Source organism: Anopheles gambiae, chromosome 2 (assembly GCF_943734735.2).
Source record: "Anopheles gambiae chromosome 2, idAnoGambNW_F1_1, whole genome shotgun sequence".
Lineage (NCBI taxonomy): Eukaryota > Metazoa > Arthropoda > Insecta > Diptera > Culicidae > Anopheles > Anopheles gambiae.
The window spans coordinates 92660018-92683412 of NC_064601.1; the positions used below are offsets into that span (position 1 = coordinate 92660018).

General features: G+C 47.2%; 1 protein-coding gene across 14 annotated transcripts in view; it reads right to left on the minus strand.

Annotated features, from left to right (window-relative positions):
• LOC1276592 (potassium voltage-gated channel protein Shab) overlaps positions 1-23395 on the minus strand; it is a 98293-nt gene that overhangs the window by 60401 nt on the left and 14497 nt on the right. Inside the window, exon 3 of one of the 14 annotated variants that reach the window (XM_061652686.1) lies at positions 4285-4430. The exons of the other annotated variants lie outside the window; for them this stretch is intronic. The gene's annotated coding sequence lies outside the window, so the exon portion shown is untranslated. The remainder of the gene's footprint in view (positions 1-4284; positions 4431-23395) is intronic. 14 annotated transcript variants of the gene reach the window in all.

Below are 23395 nucleotides of genomic sequence, written 5' to 3' on the forward strand. Positions count from 1 at the left end.
GGCCGTGCGCTACCGTTTGCCACACGCCCGCATTCCCCGGGGAGGTGCAGATGAGGCAGACAAGAAATAGAGCTTAGATGATTTGAATGGCTGTCCGTTTCTTTATGCTCGTTTCGTGTTTTTTTGTTGTTGTTCGCCCTCCCTGACACAACTTCTTTATGGCAGTGCACCGCGACCGGGAGAGGTTGCATTGATGCGTTTCGGTTCGGTTTTTTTTGCCGCTGTTCTTCTCTATAACTGACACCGAATAGAACAAACAAGTGACAATATACACAGCCACACGGTCGAGAACGCGCATTGTGCAATGGACGGCTGCGATTCGGATGCCCCCTAAACGGTGACACATTTTTCGAGCCCAATCAACGTTACGGACAGCGACGCGTCGCGTACACGGGAGTGACATTTTTGCAAATCTTGTAACACACTTCACACGGTGTTGTTTAAGTAGAGCAGCAATGTGTGTGTGTGTGTGTGTGTGTCTGGGGGAGGTGGGAATGCAAAGAAATGCATCTTGGAGACACGTAACAAGCTTTGACGGACATAATTAAGGCGAAGAGCTGTATTTTTGTTGGGAGTTTACAACATGAACTTAATTTGAAGTGAAAATTAATTAAAAATAATTTCAATCGGAATACACACAAAAAAACGAAAACACTTCAGCCAACATCAACAGCGTACAACTTTAACCGCTTTAAGGAAAATGGCGCACAAAACTTATACCCAACAGCACAAACAATCGGTTGCCTTATTAACCTTTTTGACACTTGCTTACAAATATCAAGACGGCAATGGTTCTGAAACATAATGCTGATGGCAATGCCGGGCAGGCAACGCAAACGGAATGAGTGAAAAGAGCTAAAGCGAAATGAAACGTTAGCGAAAATTGCTCCTACCATTCCCCGGCCGACCTCCCCCCGCACGCGTTAGATGCCAAACTTCACCCAGCTTCTCTCATTTCACCAGCTTCACCAACGCAATTAACAATAAAAAGCGTCTTCCGAATCCTATCGTTGCCCCTCCGTCAAACGCCAGGGAAACAGTGCCACACTGCGGGCTAATGAGCTCTGCCGCTGCTGCTGCTGCTGCTGCCAGCAGTCGTCGGATTAGGAAGGCAAAAGTTGCCACCAAAAGGCGACGGTGACGGCCCAGCCAACCACTTGAAAGCATAAAACTTTGCGCGCTATTACCATTTACCATGCAGTAGTGTGCCGCCATGCAGCAACGGGGCTGGAGCCCGTTGGCAGGATAAGCACCATCTTAAGCCACCAGACAGATAACAGGGGATGCTGGGCACACCCGAGGAGCCAGGGACGATAGCACTTGTGCTGAAGAAAATTAATTTTCAATTACGTGACGATGCCCATCATCATCGTCGTGAAGCGTGGCATCAGCCCGCACCGCACCCGAGAATAAACGCTGGTGGCACTTGTGCTCTCGTGTGGCCCCGGTGCTCTGTCAATGAGCTGCAATGGAAGAACGATGGGAGCGGACACACCTGCCGGTGACGGTGAGGTGTGAAGTGCTTGTGTGTGTGTGTGTGTGTTTTTTTTTAACGAGAGAAATTGAAAGTGAGCTCTATCTTCTTTAGTTGATCATAATAAATGTCCCCTCCGTGTGCCTTAATCGGTGTGCCTCAATCATAGCTGGATGGCCACAGCCTGCCACGGAGCAGAGCCTGCAGGTGAGCAACACGGCGTGTTAACGGGCGGATGTCTAGGGCGCTTCTTAGTTGTTCCCTGTTGACCCGGGCCACCTTTCTTGAGGCCTCGCTAGTCCGTAACGTCATCAACTCGCACTTCATTTACATACCAACGAGCCACATGGTCGAACAGCCGACCGTATATCCCACGGTCACCTCTGCACACACGCTGCGGATGATGGTGATGGCGAGCAGGAAAAGGCCCCACAGTCCCATCTTTCAACAGCTTGGGCGGCGTTACACGGAGGAGGCAAAAATTTAAATTGTTGATTAAAATCTCGGATGCTGCCCGGCTCTGCCGAGAACGTGCAGGAAGTTTAGGTGTGAGCGGTCTCCTGTTGTACGCTTTGGAAGAGTAAGTTGCGAGCACGTATGGAGCAGGAAGTTCACGGAGCAGTATCGTCCACAAGTGTTGGTGCAGATTAAAAGGCCATATTTAGTCGAGAGATACGCTTTATTTGGGGTGAATAATTAATTAACTATATTCTGCAAACATTGATAATATGGTGATCCTACAGAATTTTTGTTTGTTCAAATTTGGAAGTCTTTTCTGGAGAATGAGATGGACATATTGTTACGATGTTTTTTTAACCTTGTCTCATACTTTGGGAAGATAGATGGAAACTATCAGAGATACGTATGTAATAGTAAGTTTATCAATAATCTGATATGACATAATGGCCTATTACGGCAAGTTTTACAGCCAATTACAAAAACATAACCTTAGTTTTGAAGATCCGGCATAGCCTAACAGGATCGAATGCCAATTTCAGAAGAATCTTTGGCTCCCAAAAAGATCTATATCCAGGAGGAGTATGGATATATCTTATCTGTTTTGTAAATTAGATGTTTAGAAGAGTTTATTCCTCTACTTAAGGATGAAACGCTCGAGATACTACTAGGATATGGCAACTAAATCATTGGAAAACATAAGTGCATCATAAGCCTGAAATTTTGGAAGTTCATCAATTGATCAACCAGGTAACAATGGTCCTCAGGATGAAAAACGTATAAGTGACGTAAGGTGTTTATGATATCTTGAGGACACGTTTGAAGTTCCAGTATTCAGAACCTTATCAAATCGCTGTATGCATATGAACAAAATATCTTGATTGATCTTCTCAGGAGAATCATTGCATGATCATTTCACTTTGCTTGACTCTGTAGATTTGGTCATGCCAGTCATATGGAACGATTGTTTCTTGTAGTTTGAAGCTTCATACCTTGTAAGTAACTTGGCTATTAAATAACAACACAAACTCTTCTGCATCTTAAGCGTCAGGTGATTATTATCTGCACGTGTACCATAACGCCCCGGAGAGCGGACTGTCTTGTGCAGTTTTTATAGCCGCTGACGTCAACGATCCCGTGGTTTCGTTGCTTTCACGTTTGGCAAAACCTTCATATGCAGCCACGAGACAGGGAACGTGTGACGTCCAGTTTTATGAGTAACGGTCATCCACACCCAGCAAAAGCTGCCTGTTGCCCTTAATCAACAGTCAGTTTCATGACGGAAGCAGTAAACCCAGGTCCAAAGCCCAGTACCAAAGCGGGAACACATCGCACACGGCCACGAATCCAAATGCAAGGAAGGCAACACACACCAGAGCCTTACCACTATTCTCCCATCCTACTCACTTCGGCTAGAGCTCTTGACACGATAAGAAAAGAAACTGTTCGTCACCAACATCACGTAGCCACCGTAAAACCGGGCTCGTGTGAAATATAAAACTACCGCGTGTGTTGGGATCAAACAACAGCAAACAAAAACATTTGCGATTTTGTTTTACTGCTCTCACTGTCTAAGCAGGGTGAACGTAGCATTATCGACGTCTTGAATTCTTCTTAATTTGAAGTTTGAGTGGGTCGAAATAAATTCAATCAACTTCGAATCTGGTTCAACTTGTCAGTTACCTTTTTCGTTCGCCCCAAACATGGCCGTGAAGGGTCTAAATTTATCCTCGACATGTACTGCCTTCTAGCCGAGCTGTTCCTAATAACTCTTCTGCCTACCCTCCACATCGACAGGACGTTAAACAAGACAACCTTACTTTAGCATACTGCTGCTGCTGCTGCTGCTCGAAAAGCAGGTTATTTCTTTGCCACAAAATTTACACAAAAGTATGCAAATAAGTTCGATGGTGGTGCTATTTCGGTTCGGACCATTTTAGGCCCCAGCACAGCCTAGCATGTGTACCGAACCAGACCAATCAGACCTCGGGGCAAACCACGGGTAAAGTTCAGGGGTTCAACCCTTGAAAGTCTCGATAGTAGTGGAAGCTATGGTGAACCTTTCCATAATAACTTTCTCTCTCTCTCTCTCTCTCGCCGTCGTTCTCAATCACTCGCAAGTCGGATTGCTGGGCTCTTTCGTGCAGAGCGACCCTCGCGCCTGGGATAAGATTGCACCGTGGTGGAGCAGGAAACACAGGGCCTGCCAGAATGGCAGCGTACCGAATTTCTATGAATAATTTCGCGCCATTCAATCAGCGCTGTTGAGCAAGAAGCACTTCAGTGCCTGCGAAAGTGGCTGAGTGGGCAAACGGTTTTGCGAAGAGCTTACAAGGTGTATTGGACACGCTTACCAAACTGCCAAGCGGCGGCTGTGGGGAATGAATGAGGAAATTTTACTTGTGGAAGGCCGTGCCGTGGGATGAATCGTTGAAGGGTTGACCGAGCCTGGCCGACGTGTCGCACTACTTTGACGGTCGACGTACGCCTTCGAACTTACCTGTGGGAGGTGAAAAGAGAGGTGATGCAAATAAGGAATAATATTAATAAATTGAACTGAGCAAGCGAAGAAACTTAAACGGTAGCTCATAAAATACGCTTTACAGTGCAGCAACTTGATGATATTCATATTAAATTCAGCAAATATGTCTTCAACTTTTTGTGTTCTCAAAAACAGGACCCAAAAACAGAGCAAAACTCGACTCGTATTTTTCCTTGCTTAAACATGGTTTATCGATTACAATTAGATTTTTTTTTGCTCAGCTGGCCCTGACCCCCCGGTCAATATGATCGACAAGGTCATAATATTGGACGAGAAAATCGACGACTTCAGCACGGAGTTAAGATGGATGTTGGAGCCGTACATTTGAATAATTAATAATCACACACAATCGTTAGCTAAACACGAACATTTACCCATGTTCAAGGAGTTCGTTTAACCTCAAAGATTTTGCAGTAAAAAGAGAATCGAGCGCAATCCTGTTTTTCTTCTTTTTTCGAGACCAATTCACGCACTCATTATAGTCAGATACTCACACAAAACATACACAAAATGTGTTATAATTATTGTGAAGCAAAACCTAAGAAAAAAAGTTACCAAGCGAATAAAAAAAGTATATCAAGGGCTTGAAATTTGTGTACAAAACCCCCCCCCCCCCCCTGCAAACAGCACCAGAAGCAGCTGTTGTTAGAGTCTGATTGAAAAACTTTCCATACAAATTAGCGAAGCGCGCACATGAAACGAAACGGCAAACACAAAACGTACAATCGAGCCAACCACACACCTTCTCACACTCCACACACTCGCCACTCGCCTTTTTGTGTTTAACATCCGCCCGTTTGGCAGCCCTTTGTGTTTCACGACATCCTTTTTTTATGCAAACAGGCTCCCTCTGTGCGTACCCCACAAGGGAGGTGGCGGCGGCGGCGGCGACGGGAGCATGTGTTAGGATCGTGTTCTCTATGTGCTGCTGCTGCTGCTGACTGCCATTGGTGTGCAGTTTTGTGAGTTTTAATGAGTGAAGCACAAACCCTCGGAGGTTGATGGGGTTTTTTTGTTTGTTTTGTTTGCATCCTCCTAGCATAACTTCTAGTATAGAGCGTGCTAGTACAGAGTATGAAATTGAATTTTAGCTGTTTTGTGTGCACCACCCCTCTAGCTCTCTTCAAAATGAACTGCAGCTCCTCTTGTGTGTATGATTATGAATTTGAAATGAATTCCGTCGAAGCGAGCTAGGCGAACCGAGCAGCAGCAGGAGAGGGCCGGGCATGTATGTCACACGGTCACACACAGTGTGTGTGTGTGTGTTGCCCGCAAGCGGCGGGACAATTTGACAGAGAATTATCTGAGTCATGCTACATCGAGCGCAAACAGAACCGAAACCTGAATCGCTGCGAAACAGGACGGTCGGTGCAAAAGGTTTCGGGCTGCAGCATCGCGCGAACAAGCCCCAGCAATGGCAGCGTCGATGCTCTAAAGTGGAACGATTCTGGTATGTGGGTGAACTGCAATTAATGATTTTGTCCCCCTTGCTCCCTCTCTTCCACGCCATTGTTGCTTTTATTATTGTATGCATCACAAGCAAGAAGATCAGCAAGAAACAATCCCCGGGTTGTGCAATCAGACATCACAGAGACGACCAGCTTAATTGACCTACTTCGAACGGTCTGGGAGTGGGGCGAAAAAAAATAAAGATGCAAAAAATAAACCTTCCCTTCTCTCACAATGCTGTTGTGACAATGTGTAAGGCTTGTTGGTGGAATGTTGTGCCGTTTGATGGGTTTAAATTTTCAAATAAAGCAACCAACCGCAAAGACTCTTTCCTCCTTAGCAGCAGACGATCGGACGAATGTAAAATGCAAACATTTATTCTCAACAAAACAGGGTGGGGGGGAAACATTAGTGCCGTTGCGAATAAAAAATCCCACTCTGCCTCTGCCGCCCATCGCCACTCACTGCACTGCGAGAGAACGTCATCATCTTCGCGTTTACGACTTCCTCAATTTAGATGCGCAAGGAAGGAAGCGAAAAACAACCCCGGAAAAAAACCGAGACGAAAACTGATACCGCGACGCAAATGGTCTGCTCGTTTCGGTGGAATTGCGGTGGCAGTCGTTCCGGTAGTTTCGCGCACTGTTGCCAACCGTTGCAACTATTGCACACTAAACACACCACTGCTTGGGAGTAGTAAGCTCGGTACTCCCATCATCATCATCAGCTTTGAAAGAGGCGCTGGGCTGGGACAGTTCCACGGTTCCACGTTTTGTATTACCATAAAATTCACATCGAACATAAATGTAGTGCACGTAATTGGGATAATGGTGGTCGCAATAACAATCAACACTAATCACGAATTTATTAGCGGAATAATTATTCCCACCCACACCCCATTTGCTGTCCGGCGCACTTGGCCTGTGTGTAGTGTGGTGCAGCAGCGAACGATGGTGGCGTCACACACGTTGCGCTAAACGACTACTACGCATCAAATCGTTCGCAAATAGTGCTGAAGAAAGGAAAAAACACAGATGCATCTTTAATTGAGCAGGGCGGTTTAAAGTAAGATTAAAGTTGAATTGTTTTCCACTAAAAAAAGCTTAAACCGTTTACTTCCATTCCCCCATCATTTAAAGCGATGGAAATGGTGCCACACGCAAGGTACGCAAAAGGTCAACGAGACCACCTTCTATCGTCGCTCTTAACCAACCACCCACCCCCCCATTTGATGGACGGGCGACAATTTGCATTAATTTTACAATCAGCAACTTCATCTAGCTGTGGGTGGCGGTCTGCATGATGGTGTGGTTATCAGGCCTTTACCCCCCCCCCACCCTGCACCCTACCGGTACATATTAACACAAACAAAAGGATAAAAAAGCAACTCAAACCAGTCAATAACACGAATTGCGCGTTTAATTTTCAACCTGTTGATTTTCAACTTTTCGCGTTTTTTTTCAACCCGATAGAACTGATCTCGCTCAATAATTGGGTAAACATAATTAAACCACCAAACAAGGCAGGGACAGAAAAGCGCGAGAGAGAGAGAGAAGAAATGTAGAAAGAAGGGTAAACAGTGCACACACACAGCAAACATTCATTAGGTTTGCATTTTTGATTAATGAATTTCAATGCCCACTTCACGCGCAAGTACCCGTCCAGAGTCCAGAGAGTGGCCATCATTGTGCAAGGCTTGTGTTACTTTCTTTTTTGTTTTTTTTTTTTGCTTGTTCACCCTGTAGCCACACACATTGGGTGCGTTGTGGTTGAGGGCGCACTTCACAAAAGCGCTATATAAGTGCGGTGAGTGGGTTGCGATGCGACAAAATTGCAACAGAGATGGTAATTATTTATTAATTGTTATTGTGCAGGGGGGAGAGTGAAAATACAAAAAAACATGCCCACCTACGCATGGTCAACATCGCATTACGATTATTAATTCGTTGATGTTTGTTGATTGGATCCAATCAGTTGCTAAAAATATCTTTCTTTACCTGTGTTTATTCGCCCTTCTTGTTGCAAGCACAGCATTTCCATTTCAATTTTGCGGCGATGAACCACAGCCATGGACATGGATGATAGCGATGTGAATTGAAGCTGGACGCTGCGAGAAACGATGTCCATCGGCATCGGGTACATGCCCATTAGCTGGACGAGGATGACAAAGCTTAATGGTACGTTAAATTGTTGTCATTTTTCACCGCTCCCTGCAATTTAAAGTTGGAACATTGCGCCATCCCAGTGCGCGCTAAAGCCGCGTGAAAGTCTTCAAAACAACCGACCTATAACGCAGACTACAGCCGGGGTTTTTCGGAAGAAGTGTGTTTCAAATTTCGCTCCGTTTATCCACCAACTTTCTTGGGCAAGTTGTTTCGGCTGTCTCTGGTTGCAGCAAAAATCGCCCGCTTTTCCCCTCGAATGGGGCTGCGATGGTTTGATATTTGGCAAGCCCGCATATCCCGTTCGGTCAAATTTCCCTCCACAGCACACGCGGTCGCGGTACTTAATCCACACCAGGCTGCCACACGATGGCCCTTTTTTCCGATATGCCGTTTCGGTTTTTATGGTTAAGAAATTGGCCCACAACTTAAAATGCCTTTATCGCACAAGGTTCTCCGAAACGTTTCCAGAAACAAGGCGTCTGCGTCTTCCTTTGATTGTATTTTGGGCACCTCCGGGACAAACCCCAACCCAAACGCGGTCGATTACCTCTGCACAGTAATCCCCTGTATCTGCTTGGTACTGGTCGGAGAGTGTGTGTTCTGTTTCGGGCTCTTCTATCAGGGGTTTCTCATGGGACAATGCACGTGCCCAACAATAAGCTCTTGTGGAGAGTGGGTACAAAGGAGTGGTAATTTGAAGCTGTCTCGTTTAATAATATTTACGTCCATTATTCACTATCATTTTAGCTCTCATTTTATAGACATGTATGAAGTCATGTTTATAGGTTAAAAAGTTTTTTTTTTTCATTTTTTTCAATTTCTTCTTCTTCTAGAATTTACTACTACAAACGCCAAATCTTCAAACTACCACCAAACCTTGCTGCTTTATTAGAAATTAAATGTCACCTCCTTTCCAAGATTAGATTTGAACTCACGACCTACGGCACATGTCAGACCGTGCGCTTGTCCACACCTCCATTAGTCCTCCGCTGCTATGGCGCAGCTATTTTCAATCCGATTCTTCGCCAGCTCTTGACGATTTAGCTTAGAAAGTAAAACATTTTTGCGCCTCAAGTTTACATTCGACCACCAAAGACTACTGTGTTTGCTGTTGCTATCCCTATTTACCTACCGGGCGCGCTTGGCTGTAGCACGATCCTTGAACTCGACCTTTTCTTCACCGCCCAGAGAGAGAGAGAGAGCTCGTTGACAAACATGCGAACAACATCCATAAACCTTCACGCTAATCGTCCCAATCGCCTGTTCTTAGCGTTGGTGCGCATGTAAATGTGTGTACCAGAGCTAGCGGTTGGAGCATTTTAGCGGGCCAGCGAATAAGCTAACTTATGACCGACAACCGCCAGCTGGCCCACTGCTCGCTACCACTCCGTACAGCGTGTGTGTGTGTCTATCTGGGTGTGTGTGTGTGTTTGTATGTTTGGAGCGAAATTTTGACCCGTCTCGGAGAAAACTCGCCCAACGGCGCCGCCACTCGTTTGCCGATCGTTCGACGAATGTAGGTTGATTATCATAAATATTAATAAAACCAGCCAACCTTCACCGAGAGAAAACCCCATAGTTTTCGGTGGTGGCCGTTGGACCACAGGCAATCGATGGCAGAGAAACCCCACCCTTTCCTCTGCTGCGCCAAGCACAAGCAAGCAAAAATAAGGACATCGTGGCAAATGCCCACGATTGCCTGGGAGGGTGGTGTAGTTTGCCTGGGAGCTGCAAGAAGGTTGTACGCTGGCGAAGAGGTCAACACAGTGGCATTGAAGGCAGCTAGGCAGCCGCGGTTTGGAAGAAACGAAGCACCGAAGTCGTCAGCGGCCAACGAGCGGCCAGCAAGAAAGAGTGAGATGGCAGCGGGTGAGATTTATGCAAAAAAGCACCACCAATAAAAACATCAAAGAAAAGCGGCGGGGCAACCTCGCGTCTCTTTACCGCCGGCCGGTCGCTGCTGCTGAAAATGGAGGTGATTATTTTCTGCTACACTACCAAGAACTCGGTCTATAGCAAAAGCAAAATCTTCCCCCTTTTAATGCACCCTCCGTCGCTACTGAATAGTAATCCGAACTTTTGATGATAGACACTCACGAGTCCACCACCACCCTCTTGTACACACATCGTCTTTCTACGCCTGAATGGCAGTCCTAAGCATGGGGCCAAAAAGGGAAATCAGCCTGCCCAAAGTACGACGCACTCCAGACGCACTTCAGCGAGCGAGAAGCAGAGAGAGAGAGAGAGAGAGAGAGAGCTTTAGCTAAGCGGTTTTGGGGAGAAGGAAAAAGAAGGCGCAGGCCCCAGCGCTTGAGATTAATGATAGTCAGTTGGTTCGCTGATTGGTTGGTGATGGTTGTATGTTGCGTTTTTTCCTTTCCTTTCATATGCTTCTTCTTATTTTTAGTGTGCTGCAGCCTTTTTTTCAATGCTTGATAAGCGGACGGACTACTCATGCCTGACGCCTTTGCAATCTTTGCAATCAAGCATTCACCGTACGGCCATGCAGCAACAGCAACAACAACAAAAATCCCCACTTGCGGCAGAGCAAACGAGCGAGAGCCTTTAAAAGGCAAACTATGCTCAATCTGGATGGCGATTGTTTCAGTTTCGGTTTGCGTTTTCGGTTTTTCGCCCCCAACCCCGACAGTTGGGCGCTGAAAGAAAAGCATAATACTGCACTTCATCTTTATTTTGTGCCGAAGGGACTTTACGTGCAAGAGAAACAAAACAACAACGCATCCCCCTTTAAGTGTCTTCGAGCGAGCTAGCGCCCCCAAACCGCGTCGGTACGTTTGCTTCCCTTCGAATGCTCTAATGCGGGGAATCAAACCAACCAACTCGAACACGGTCGGTGAACAATCCTTTGCCAGACTGGATGCTCTTCGCTTTGTGTGTGTGCGCAGCGGATTCGGTTTGGACATAAAACAGATCCGTCCGTTGTTTGCTGCCTTCTTTTCGCGTTTTGTGTTTCTTCACAATTTTTTGTTTTGTGTCAGGAAACCAAAATAAAAAACTGGCACTGATGATAGAAGTGAGGCTAAAGAACGTATCTCGCTCATCCTTTCAACTGGTGGAAACAATGGTTGATTCATGTGCACCCATAAACAAAGCCGTAACACAGAGCGCTAAGGCCGATTTGCTGGTCCCTTTTTTTGCTTCCCAGCCCTTCCCGTTTGGGCCCGCTTCAATTGTTTGCCCCCGCTTTCGTGACAGGCGCACATGGGGGAAAAGGAGGCGCATCGTTACTAAAGCGAATGGAGCAAAGTCAAATCCCACCATTCCCAACAAAAGCCATGCAAAAGGATGGGGGAAAAAGCGTCGTAAATCGGGCCGACAATGGTCAACGGTTTCCAGGCAGGAGAGAGGATTACAATGCGCCGGTAACAATTGCGAGGTTGATAGAGTTGTTTGCCATTGTCGTTGCTTTTATCGTTATTTTAAGTGTACCGATTGAAAACGAAAAAAAACACCAGTAAAACCTTCCAAAATTATTAACATCTTGGTAGCTTCTGTAAAGCTTTTTTAGGGTCTAACATACCATCCAAAGATCGGGTAAATAATTGTTGCAGTCGCTTGCCTACGCCGACGATGGCACCATTTTATTGACAATCTCGTTTGCCGTATCCGTGTGTGTGTGTGTGTTTGCGCAGTCAAAGGGTGTGGCACCGTGGGCGAAAACTGAGACCCACTGGTGCGCCAGCATCTCCCCAACGAACATGATCCCAAGCAGCAGCAGCAGCAGCAGCTGATGACAGAATATTGAGTTCGCAGTCGCTCGCGGGGCCGCAGAAATCTTTTTGCTCAGCTAAAAAAGGAAAAAAAACACACCCACAGCCAGCACACATGTGTTTGTGCGGCAATGCTATTTGTGAAATTGAAAGGATTTCACGTTGCGCTCGTTGGAAAGCGCGCAAAAACCCTTGCGCCATAATCGGAACCCTTTTGGTCCATGCATGTGTGTGCGAGTTCTGCCACATCATGGGGAAGCGATAACGCGCAACACTCTTTAAGTGCGCCATCGACCAGCGCCATATCTGCCCCTAACATAGATGGGCATGTGTATGAGTGTCGTGTGTGTGTGTGTGTGTGTGTGTGTGTGTGTGTGTGTGTGTGTGTGTGTGTGTGTGTGTGTGTGTGTGTGTGTGTGTGTGTGTGTGTGTGTGTGTGTGTGTGTGTGTGTGTGTGTGTGTGTGTGTGTGTGTGTGTGTGTGTGTGTGAGACTGTTTGCCTGCATCTTGAGCGATGAACGAGTAAATCGACAAGAACAACAACAACAACAGTGGTAGTTGAAAACGTGAAGTGAGCGGAGAAAAATCACATCAACTCCGTTTTCTCCTCCCCTCTCCAACGCCTGGTACAATTCGAACCGAAAAAACATGGAAAGAAAAGGCCTAACTGGGTTTGGCATCAACCAGCCGCCCACCCGGTGGCCCTTCGTGGAGCCTCCCTTTATGGCGCCCTGGTGGAAGAGCAGCGGGGGGACACGAAATTGATTCGCTTGTTTGTGCCATTTTTTTTGTTCTCTTCTGCGCCCAAGCTTTGTTCAGCCATTGGCGTGGTCGCCGCCCGAGACGAATGATTTGAATGGTTTTGCGGGCATTCTGGCATAGGAGTGGAAGGTAATCAGCCACCACACGAGAACACGCGGCTACAAAAAAAAAACAAACAAAAAAAAAACAGAGAAAAACATCTCTCCATTCCACGAGTTTTTTTCAACGGTAATGGCTGTTTTCTCGAGTACCAACAACTCACCTATCGATCGTGTGTGTGTGTGTGTATGTGACAGAGGTGGCTCAACGAAAGCGGGAGCTTTGTCTTGTTTTTTGCTTATTTCAAAAGAAAAATAGGTCCATTTTTGGAACGAGACAGCAAAATGAAATATTCTAAAGTAATCAATCAAGAGACAAAGAGAGAGAGAGAGAGAGAGAGAGAGAGAATAGGGCGACAAAATGAATAAATTGTGGACAAAGTTTTAAGATCTTAAGCATGGATTTTTTTTGTGTGTGTGTTTGTTTGATTTATATCTCATCTTAGTAAGAAAGATCCAAAGACCCAAAAGACCACAAAACATTCCACTCTCGTCTCGCGATTTTTATAAATTTCCAAACCCCGCCAAGCGCAGAACGGAAATGGCGGATCGCGCACACCGCGAGCGACCGCTTCAAACTAATCCTTTTGGAAGAGCGTGAATGAGCGTGAACGGACCAATAAAACCTCAAACGTAGCTCTCGCTTTTCCCATAGGCAGTATGGGGAAGGAGGGCGCGGGGATGAAAATATTTATATAAATGACTCCGGGATTTACGTGCTGCTGCCGGAACGGAACTGTCACACTGGGGTTCACCCGCCGCGTGCTATGCTTGCCCCGGTTTTGGGGAAAATTAATTGCACACTTTTTTCGGCCAAATCGATTGGAAATAGTGGAATAAATTGTGTACCACCATCGCCAGCTGCCTGCACCAAAGGGCACAGGATTTGAGGCCCGAAACCATTGCCCTGTTTGACGACGGCGACGACGACGGAAGAAATGAGCTTTTTATGAGGTCGGTAAATTTCGTCCGGATGACTCGCACCCCCTGTCCCTCCGGGTTTTGCTTTGCCCCGCTGGTACTAATCTTGAAAAATTTCATGACATTCACCGTGCGGCTGAGGGACGGGACGATATGGGCAAGGAACCAAGGCGCCCATGCCATATTCCAGGCCCATCTTCTGACATTTATGGTGGCGCTCTCTCGCGCGCACTCCGTAATGGTTGTTCCTTCCGCAGCGTAATGAATGTGTTTATTAGGGGGCCATGGGAGCTTCAAACACTTGTCAGGGGCGGGAGAAGGGAAGGTGAAAAAGATGCAGAATGCGTGATAAAATTACTTTCCTCGAGATAAATGTCACTCATCCGGTTCGGTTGTACTTAAAGAGAGAACGAGAGAGAACGAGAGTGTGCGCGAAACAAAATGAAGGGGTTGAAAGTTTCAACCAGTTTTTCGTTATTTTGCACACACACACGCACACGAGAAATGATTGAATTTCTATTTTTGAAACGCATACAAAGGCACAACCGAAACCTCAGCAGTATTCGGTTGCGTGCCAACTTGCCAGTCACGTCTACTAAAACCGTTTTGCAAAACTTGCAATTGTTTGCGGCTGGAATTGTTTTCGTTCGAGCACGAAGTAATTCACCAATAATCGGCGCATTGGCAAAGTGTTTTAATTTGCATCATTACTCCAAACGACATGCATCTGGGTGGAAAACATACACACACACAGGCGCAAATTGTTCAAACTAGTGATGAGTTAAGTTGGCAAAAATCTGGAGTCGACTCCGATCCGACTCCTAAAATTTTGGAACCGACTCCGGAAGGTAGGTCTACTCAGGTCTCTCATTATCTGATGTCGTTCGGAGTTGGAGTCACCCGGATTCTTCCAGAGTCGTCCGGGGTCTGAGTCATGCGGAGTCGGCCGAAATCGTCCGAAGTCGGACGGAGGCCAATGTTCTTGGCATGTCATCTTCGACTCCGTCTCTGGCAGACTCTGAAGGACTCCGCATGACTCAGAATTCGAACGACTCCGGACGATTACGGATGACTTCAACTCTGGATGACTCCAGCCAACTCCAGACGACTTCAGATATCTCCAGAAGACTCCGGATGACTACGACTCCAGACGACTCCGGATAACTCCGAACGACTCCAGACGAATCCGCCGAACTGTGGGTGACTACGACTTCTGACGACTCCGGATGACTACGACTCCAGACGACTCCAGATGACTTCAACTCTGGATGACTCCAGTCAACTCCAGAAGACTCCAGACAACTCCAGAAGACTCCGGATAACTACGACTCCAGACGACTCCTGCCGACTCCAGACGACTCCAGACGACTCCGCCAAACTCCGGTCGACTTCGGATGACTCGGATTCCAGACGACTTCGGACGACTCCGGATGACTCCGGACGACTTGGGATGACTCCGGATGACTCCGGACGACTTCGGACGACTCCGGATGACTCCGTCACCGGCCATCTCCAGACGACTACAACCCCAGACGGAACTATTGGTTCCGATTTTGCCATCACTAGTTCAAATCCACAGAAACCTCGCGATAATAATATAGCGTGATACAACGCAAGCGAACTACCACTTTGCACCCAGAAAGTCATCTAACTTTGTTCCTTTAAGTGCCAATTGCAAATGACTTTAAAGTGCTGTTGCTGCCACGGGTTAATCAAACCGTAGGTATGAACCGCAGTGCTTTGCCATTTTTTGCTTGAGCAAGTTTTCTTCCCCCGAAAGGAAGCAAAAAAAAAGAAAATGAGTAAGTGGTGAAAGTTCAACTGAAATCTTGCACACCGCTGGTGATGGAAACGCTATTACATATTTGTGCTTAGGTCACCACAGCCAGCGTCCCATCACCCGCGGGGAGGGGGGCATACATCCGCGACAACAACATGCTGACGCAGCACACATCTGTGTGTGTGTGTGTACTGAAAAACAAATTTCTTCAGCTTGTAAGAAAACCACCCATTTGCTTCACTGCTCTGCTGCTTCGCTTGGCGCTTCGATGTGTGGTTGTGCCCTTCAGCGTCCATCCAATTCCATTTTCGACCCCTGTTACCTCCTCTCCCGCATCCTCCATGCATGCCATATCTGCAACAATTTTACACGAAATGTCACCCAGCGCCGGATTCATTTCCGGCAGCAGTTTTTCTCTCCAGTTTCGTCTTTATTAGCCCGCCGTTTGTGTTTCTAACCATTTTCACAAACCATTGACTGACTGAAAGAACCCCACTCGGCGGGTCGTTTTCTTGGCGGGTCGAACGTCGATACACACCATACAGAGAGCGCGCCAGCGTAGTGTGAAGAACTGGTGTGCACAACACACAGCTTTTCAATGCAGTTTTCGTGTAGATGCTGCTTTTTACGGCTGCGTTTTTCCTTTTTTCCCCATCGTCTTTTCCCCCTGTTGACATTCTATCGGGGATGGGGGGGCGAGTGCATTGTTTTGGTTGGATGCGGTCTCAACCTCCCGTGCTTTTCTCCACAAATGCTGGCGAGCTGCAGGGCACCCCTCCCATCGGTTGCACTTAACCGTTACGACTATTTTTCGTTTGCACCAATAAAATGGATCGAGTGGCGAAGGGAAATGAACCGTGTGCCTCCCCACCCCAAACACACACACACGCCACACATAAAGGCAAATGAGGGCAATCGTAATGTTTGCCCAGGTTCATTGAAACACGCTGGTGGCCGGTGGCATTAGTTGATATTTTAGCGAACGTCGTTCCGTCCGGTCGGTTTGCGTTTTAGTGCACTGTTTACTCTGGCCGGCTTCTTATTTCAGTGCGCCACGCACCACACACCGAATGGGCGCCGGGAGCGTAAAAATCAATATAAATTCATATTATAATCCTTCGCCCCACACACACACTGGTAACGCTGTACCGGTTTTATTATTTTGCTTTCCAATTGTTATTGGACGGTAGTTTTAGGAAACAAATTTTGAGGACATCTCTCCATTTATTTATTTTTTTCCACTGTTGTCCAGTACCAGGTTATGCTGGAACGTAGTGTCACCAGCACGACGATGGGCCATTGCAGTAGGGATACATTTTTAATTGTATTTGTTTCGCCTTCCTTCCATATTTTTTTTGTTGCTCTCACAAATAACCCTATTGCGAACGAAAAAGGGCAGCTGTTGCGGGTACCAATTTCTCTCACCACATGCACCACATATGCACCAGCTAGTGTGTGTGGACACAGCGTCACAGGTCATGCGCCAAACTCTGGCACAACATTCAATTCTTCCATGCATATCATTTCGGTGCAGCAAGCAACTCAACCAAAAGCTACGCGAGCAGCAGCACACACGGACACGTACCACCCAACCCAATCCTGCAAAACTGCATTTATTTCGTGTGTCGTAGCGGCACGGCGAACGGGGTGGCCTGTGTGTGTGTGGCACAAGGTGTATTAAAAAATGGGCCACAGCATTTTCTGACTCGATGCATAAATATCAGCATTTATGAGTATGTGGTGTGGACGCGTTTGTGAATGCTAAAAAGAACGAGCTTTCTGGCCGAATTGTTCTGGCCGGGCGCTGGATTGGGCCCGTCATTTTGGGGTGGGCCATACAGTGAAAAATGCATTTGAAAAATGCAAAAAAAAAAAAAAGAACGCTCCCCCAACTGAGGGAGAACAGCATTGGCAAAATAAAACGAAATAAAACGTATGGGTGGGCGAAAATAACCGACTGAAGCTGGATTTTCTGCATTGTTTTGTGGTTCGTAAATGCCATTTTTTCGCTACATATTGCATTGTCGTTCATAAATGTCGAAAAGGGAACACCATTACACAAGCAGACCGTACATGAATGATGTTATGACACAGTGCTCGTAAAAGTTATGACAGGACGAAAAACACATTACAGGACGATTGAAAGGCCAAAAGAGGAGTTGAATGGCGTTTAGTGACAAAAAAAAAACTAAAAAGCGTTGCATTAATTGCGCCTTGTTCACCATAAGCATAACCTCAAACGAACCGCTTAAAGCGTAGCACCCAATGACTCTTTGGTAGGATTTTTATACCGTTTAAAAAAAAAATAGATAAAAACCATTCCCTATTTTCACACATCAAAGCACCATTCATTTCATCATCAAGGCGCATTTTTTTCCATCGTTTGCCCAGCAGTATGCGAGCGCCCAATCGTAGAGCGGGAGAGTATTTAAATCAACCCGACCCTCCCCTCAAACAAAGCATCCCTCACTTTCCCAGCGCAATTCCCAATTGGATACGTTTTACTACAACCGCCCGCTTCACCTTCCCCCCCTTTGGACCAAAGTGACTGTAAATAATATTTTTTAAAGCTGCTCGCGTTACGTTCGCGCACTACACTATACTCTACAGCAAGGAGGAAAATAAACAGAGGCGAGCGAGCGCGCCCCCGCGATCACAATAAATAGCCCAGCTGGTGTGTGTGCGTGTGTGTGCGGGGAATGGAAATGGAAAAGCGTCTCGCGGCGATCGGACCGGTTGTTTACGCACGTGTTGAATGCAGTGGCCCGCCGGTCGGAGGAGCGCAATGCGCATCGGGTAACGCGACACGGGCGCACGGTGGGTCAAAACAAAAACCGCAAAACAAAATGTATGAAATATGAGCTGTGAAGGAGATAAAGGAGAGCAGAGCATAATGGAGAAGTTGGAACTGGAACGTTTGCGTGATGTTGATGGAAAATGGTGTAGCAAGAAAACAAAAGAGTTTGTGGGGCGCAGTTTGATGAAAGACATTCAAACTGAAATGATGAAACCGGTTTCATTACACACACTCTTTGGTAATTGAATCATGTACGTTTATGTGATTTGCTCTTCATGATCTTCATGAGTGTATTAAAATAGGAAAAAAATGAAATAAATCAGAAGAAAACGCACACTACCAGAAGTGTAAGTGTATCAATCGATAAAATTCCTCAACCAGCAACCAGGGCTTCTGCTTCGCATCGCTCCGTCATCGGTGCCGCAAGATGCTACACGAAGGGACCGGAAGGGCGGAGAACGAGGCAGAAGGCAACCACGGGCAGCGCATAAAACATTGCGCGCTCCCTTTTGATCCGCGAGCACAACAAACAACGACGGCGCACCTTTCGCGCGTACGATCCGCAACACACGCAGCAGCAGCAGCAGCAGCGGCTCTTGGCCAAACACACACACGCGGCCGGCCACCCGATTCATTTGATTGAGTGTGTATTTTTGGAAAGAGCGTGTGAAAGAGACCGCCAGCTGAATGTCTTAAAATATCCGCGCACAATCCCGAATGGAGGGCGAAGGAACCGGGGGGGGGGGGGGGGGGGGGGGGGCTTGTTGGTGGTGGCATTAGCTGCACCTACGACCCCAAAGAGCGTAGGAAACAAATGGGTGATTTTCCCTGTTTGCGCTACGCAGCAAACCACGGTCCAACGCGGACGGTGACGAGTTTTCCGCCGAGCATGAGATTGCATAGTGCGGAGGAGAGCGAACGCGGGGATGGTGTACTACATGATGATTTGTTCTGGTGTACAGGGGAGGTGGTTTTTGGGTCGACCACGTGAGCGCTGCAAATAAGGCGTCCGCAAATTGACTTGCGGGGGTGGAGAAAAAAAACACAGCGCCACAAAGTGCAACATAATTTACCAAAGACTCTGTGTTGTTTGTGAGGGCTTTCCGGTCCTGCCGGATCCACCCCCGTACAGCAAGAAGGTGTAAAGGCTTTCTCGAAGGGCTGTGTAACCAGGTGCTCCACCAGGCACTAGAGCTATTTTGAGCACCTAGAGAGTGAGAGAAAAAGACACTTTGATTTACGGTTAGCGACCTTCAGGCCTAAAGTGAAGGTCTCTCTGCCCTAACGAAGACACAAGCAGCATGTTGCGGTGTGGGAAGGAGACGGTGCCGAGCGTATTGATTTTTCCATGCCAAATCCAGTTTTGCAGTACTTTCGTAATTTGCAAACGCTACGCAAAACTGTCCAAAAGCAAAATTATTTTAATGTTTAGCAATTCAACCATGTCCCCCTTGGGTGTGAAAGTCGACTTGTTGGAAATTTGCCTCTAAATAATGCCAATCTTTCCTCAAATCGCAGTGCCCAACCTATCAGTGTGCCTTCCGATTGGCCTTCACTGTTTTACGGCACCACCCACCTGATAGTGGTCTGAATGAGTTCCGAGCTATTTTTAGCGCAGTGGTACCACCTTTGAACCCTCCAGCACCGATGCGTTTCATCATTTGCGTCTAGCATGGAGGAGGGAACGGGTATGATGGCAAGCAAGATGGCGAGAGCACATAAAGTCCAATGGAGATAATGCAGGGCGAAAACCTTCCTTTCCGATTGGTGTTGCGCTATTAATAAGAACGCTTAATACACTAGACCGACCGGTACCGGGTGGGGGCGGGGAGCCTTGAGTGCCACAGCGCAGAGGACTGAGGGGAGGAGGGGAGAAGGGAGAGCAAGGCAGTGATATTCATCGATTGCAATCTCGGAAAATTTATTACCACACCCTGTTTCTATCGATCCGCCCGTCACAGCTGTGGTGTAGTTCGAAATGCCAAACGGAGCTGTTTGGCGGTCGAAAGGCAGCTACAGCGGACAAAACCACACACACACACACACGCCGACAGGAGACACACAAAGCTCACGTAGCTCTAGCTTACAGCCCCGGTAGCCGAAGTACGGGGGTAAAGGTTCGAGTCCCTTGGAAGATAATCCTTCTCGTGGTGAAGCTTCAACATCTGCGGTCGCGCAGGAAGAGGGCCGACGATTCGCGGGAAATGTGCACACAGCTTTGGTCTACTCCCTTATTTGCCACCCACAAACACACACACACGTACAGCCGACGGTACAAATTTCATAAATCATCGCCCAAAGTCCACTCTGCCGTAACTTTAATTGTGCCGACGATAAAGTCGGCTTACGGGGTGGCGCGCGCGCGCACGCTCATAAAACATTCCCCGACAGTCGGCTGTGGGTGGCGGCGGCATTAAGGCATTGGGCTAATTGTCCTGCAATCCCGGCTTATTTGAGGTCGTCAGTTTTTTGCCGCTGCCTTACTTGGTGGGCTTACTCTCGCCGCAAGATGAAGCGAAGGCGAACTGGGTCTCTAACTCAAACTCGTTACAAATAGCTATAAAGCGGTGAGTTGGAAATGGCTGCACAGACATGGCCAACACATCCGTGGGGAAGTACTGAATTTCAACCTAAACGCAAAAACTTGCAATCTTGCGCCTACAATCTGCACTTCAACATCTGCGTCCGCGTGCTGCATGCCGTACAAGTTTCTGCAAATCTTTGCTTCCGCTATGATGATGATTAACATTTACTAAAAAATAACCTCTTCCCGCTTCCAACAAAAAAAAACGCTGAGAAAGAAAAACTCATTTCCACCCACCAGACGCAGGGTAGACGCTTAATGAAAATGCGCACAAAAAAAAAAAAAAAAAAAAAAAAACAAAAAAAGAAGACGAAAACGTGAACTGTGGCCCAAAACTACTCTGCCCCATCCATGGAGCATTGTTTGAGAACTTTTATTCTTCCTTCCCGGCGCACAACCACTCCAAACGCTTGCAGAAAAACTTTTCCACGAACAAGTAGTACCCGGAACGGGAACGAGTGCAGAAAAAAGAGCACCCAGAAATTTACGAACCATGCAATGGAACGAGATGTATGATTTCTTTTTGCGCTTTCGTGGGACGCTCTTGGCAACAGAGATCCATCAAAGACGCGCCAGGAAGAGCTTTTTGAGAGGGCAGACACACATACACACACTCACACAGACAGAATTGGACGGGTTGTTTGCATCGTCAGGGAGCAGGGCAGGGCCACCACACTCAAACCATCTCTCCACGCTGGCCGAGGGAATTATGTTTCCGCTCTGCGGGCACGCTTGCCTTGTAGTTCTCGGTTCAGCTGCAAGCAGCATGAAAGTGAAAATTACGCCGACTTGGTGGAGGGGCAACGGTGGCGGTGTGTAACGAGTGTGGGTGGCTGCGGTAGTGAAACGGGAGATAATTATCTCTATCTTCTGGTTTTATTTTCGTGCGCATCCTACGTACGTCCGGCTCATCGTGCGAGTACGGGCTCGTACCGACCGGAGCACTACACCCGAGGCATACCCAGCCAGCCACTTTTGTGTAGCAAAAACAAAACGACAAAAAAGGACAATTGAAACACACACAAAAGAGAGAAACAGAGAAGAGAGAGGGAGAGAGAGAGAGAGAGAGAGAGAGAGAGAGAGAGAGAGAGATGTATAAAATGAAAAGAGAAAATCAGCATCGACAGACGGGGCGACGAGCAGGCAAGTTTATTCTTCCGGCAGGCTCCCGGCAGCTTTTGACCCCGCGATCCGTACACTGTGTATCCACACTATGGGCTTCATTTTCCGCCACCAAACCGGTCTCTAAGCCTTTTGAAATGGGCCACTCATGCCGCACAGCCGCAGCCGCAGCCGCAAGTCGTAGATAATAGACACACCAACACAACACCCGGCCCCGTTTTTGGGCCGGAGGTTTTTGGGGTGCAAGAATTAAATACACCAGTACACATTGCAATTTCATTTCCCGGCTGGATTAAGGCGGCTTTCTCTCGTTTGGCACTAACCGCTTTTTTGCTTCCTTTATTTCCCTCCTCTCGCTCGACTATTTAGGATGTGAGAAAAGCGCTTCGCGAGATTCTTTTTTTTTATAGTGTAGTTCATGTAGCACAACGCACCGAAGCGGAACCGGGATAACCGGGAGGCACGGAAATTGTGCTGTACCGGAACGGATGTAACACTATCTGCAGTCGTTTTTTTTTTGCTTGTTTTCTTCTGTGTGTGTGTGTGTGTGCACACTAATCTCGACGTTGGCCAACGCTGCGACCACACACCACAGTATACAAATATAAATAAATAGCTGCAAAACGTACCGCGAGAGCCAGACGATGGGCGAATAAAAACGCGCTTTACGATAAACATGTCTGAATGATATTTTACCCTTCTTTAATGATCACTTTAAATAGGGCTAGCATAAAGCAGAATAAAATAGTAGTTGTTCTTTAGATTCACCACAAAAAAAAACCCATTGCTAACCACTGTCTCATCTCCATTTAGAATTTGTGCTGCAAAAGGGCTGGAAAATTATGAAATATCGTCATGAAATTTACCGTCGCCCAGTCTGCCAAACGCTATCAGGCCGCTGACTACTTTCTGACATTGACGTAAGGAAGGCTCAGTGCCTCAAAGGGTGCCAAGAAAGTAAGCCTCGCCGCCACCGACGGTATTATCTCAGTTGTAGACCCTGCTCCTTTCCAGCCTTCGTGGAATTCATTTCCAACCCAGCAAGGAGCCATTTCCGAAACACAATATCTGCATTTGTGTGTGTGTGTGTGTGCTGTAATATCCGATCCGAGAGGCTTTCCCTCTTTCTCTGTATCCTCTCGAAGCAGGGCTCTTGTAATAAAACCCCCGTCATACCGAAAACTGCGTTCACTTGCCAGCACCAACGACAACAACAGCAGCAGCAAAAGCAAAAAAAGGAGTAGCACAGGAAACTCTATTGAGTGATATTCTTTCCGTTTTCGATGCGGCGCGTCCCAAGGATTACGTTTAAGCGTTGCATCAGTAGTTGACAGAACCGGCGCTCCCCTCACTTGAACCGGCTGCTGCGACTGCAAAAGCACGGCAAACTTCCCGAACTTTGGGCAAATGCGGATGTCGTACATCATTCCCGGTTGGGTTCGTCCCATTTTACACCCCAAGGCAAGGGAGGGGGAAGACGCATCCGAAACGCATCTTCACCAGGGGAAAGATAA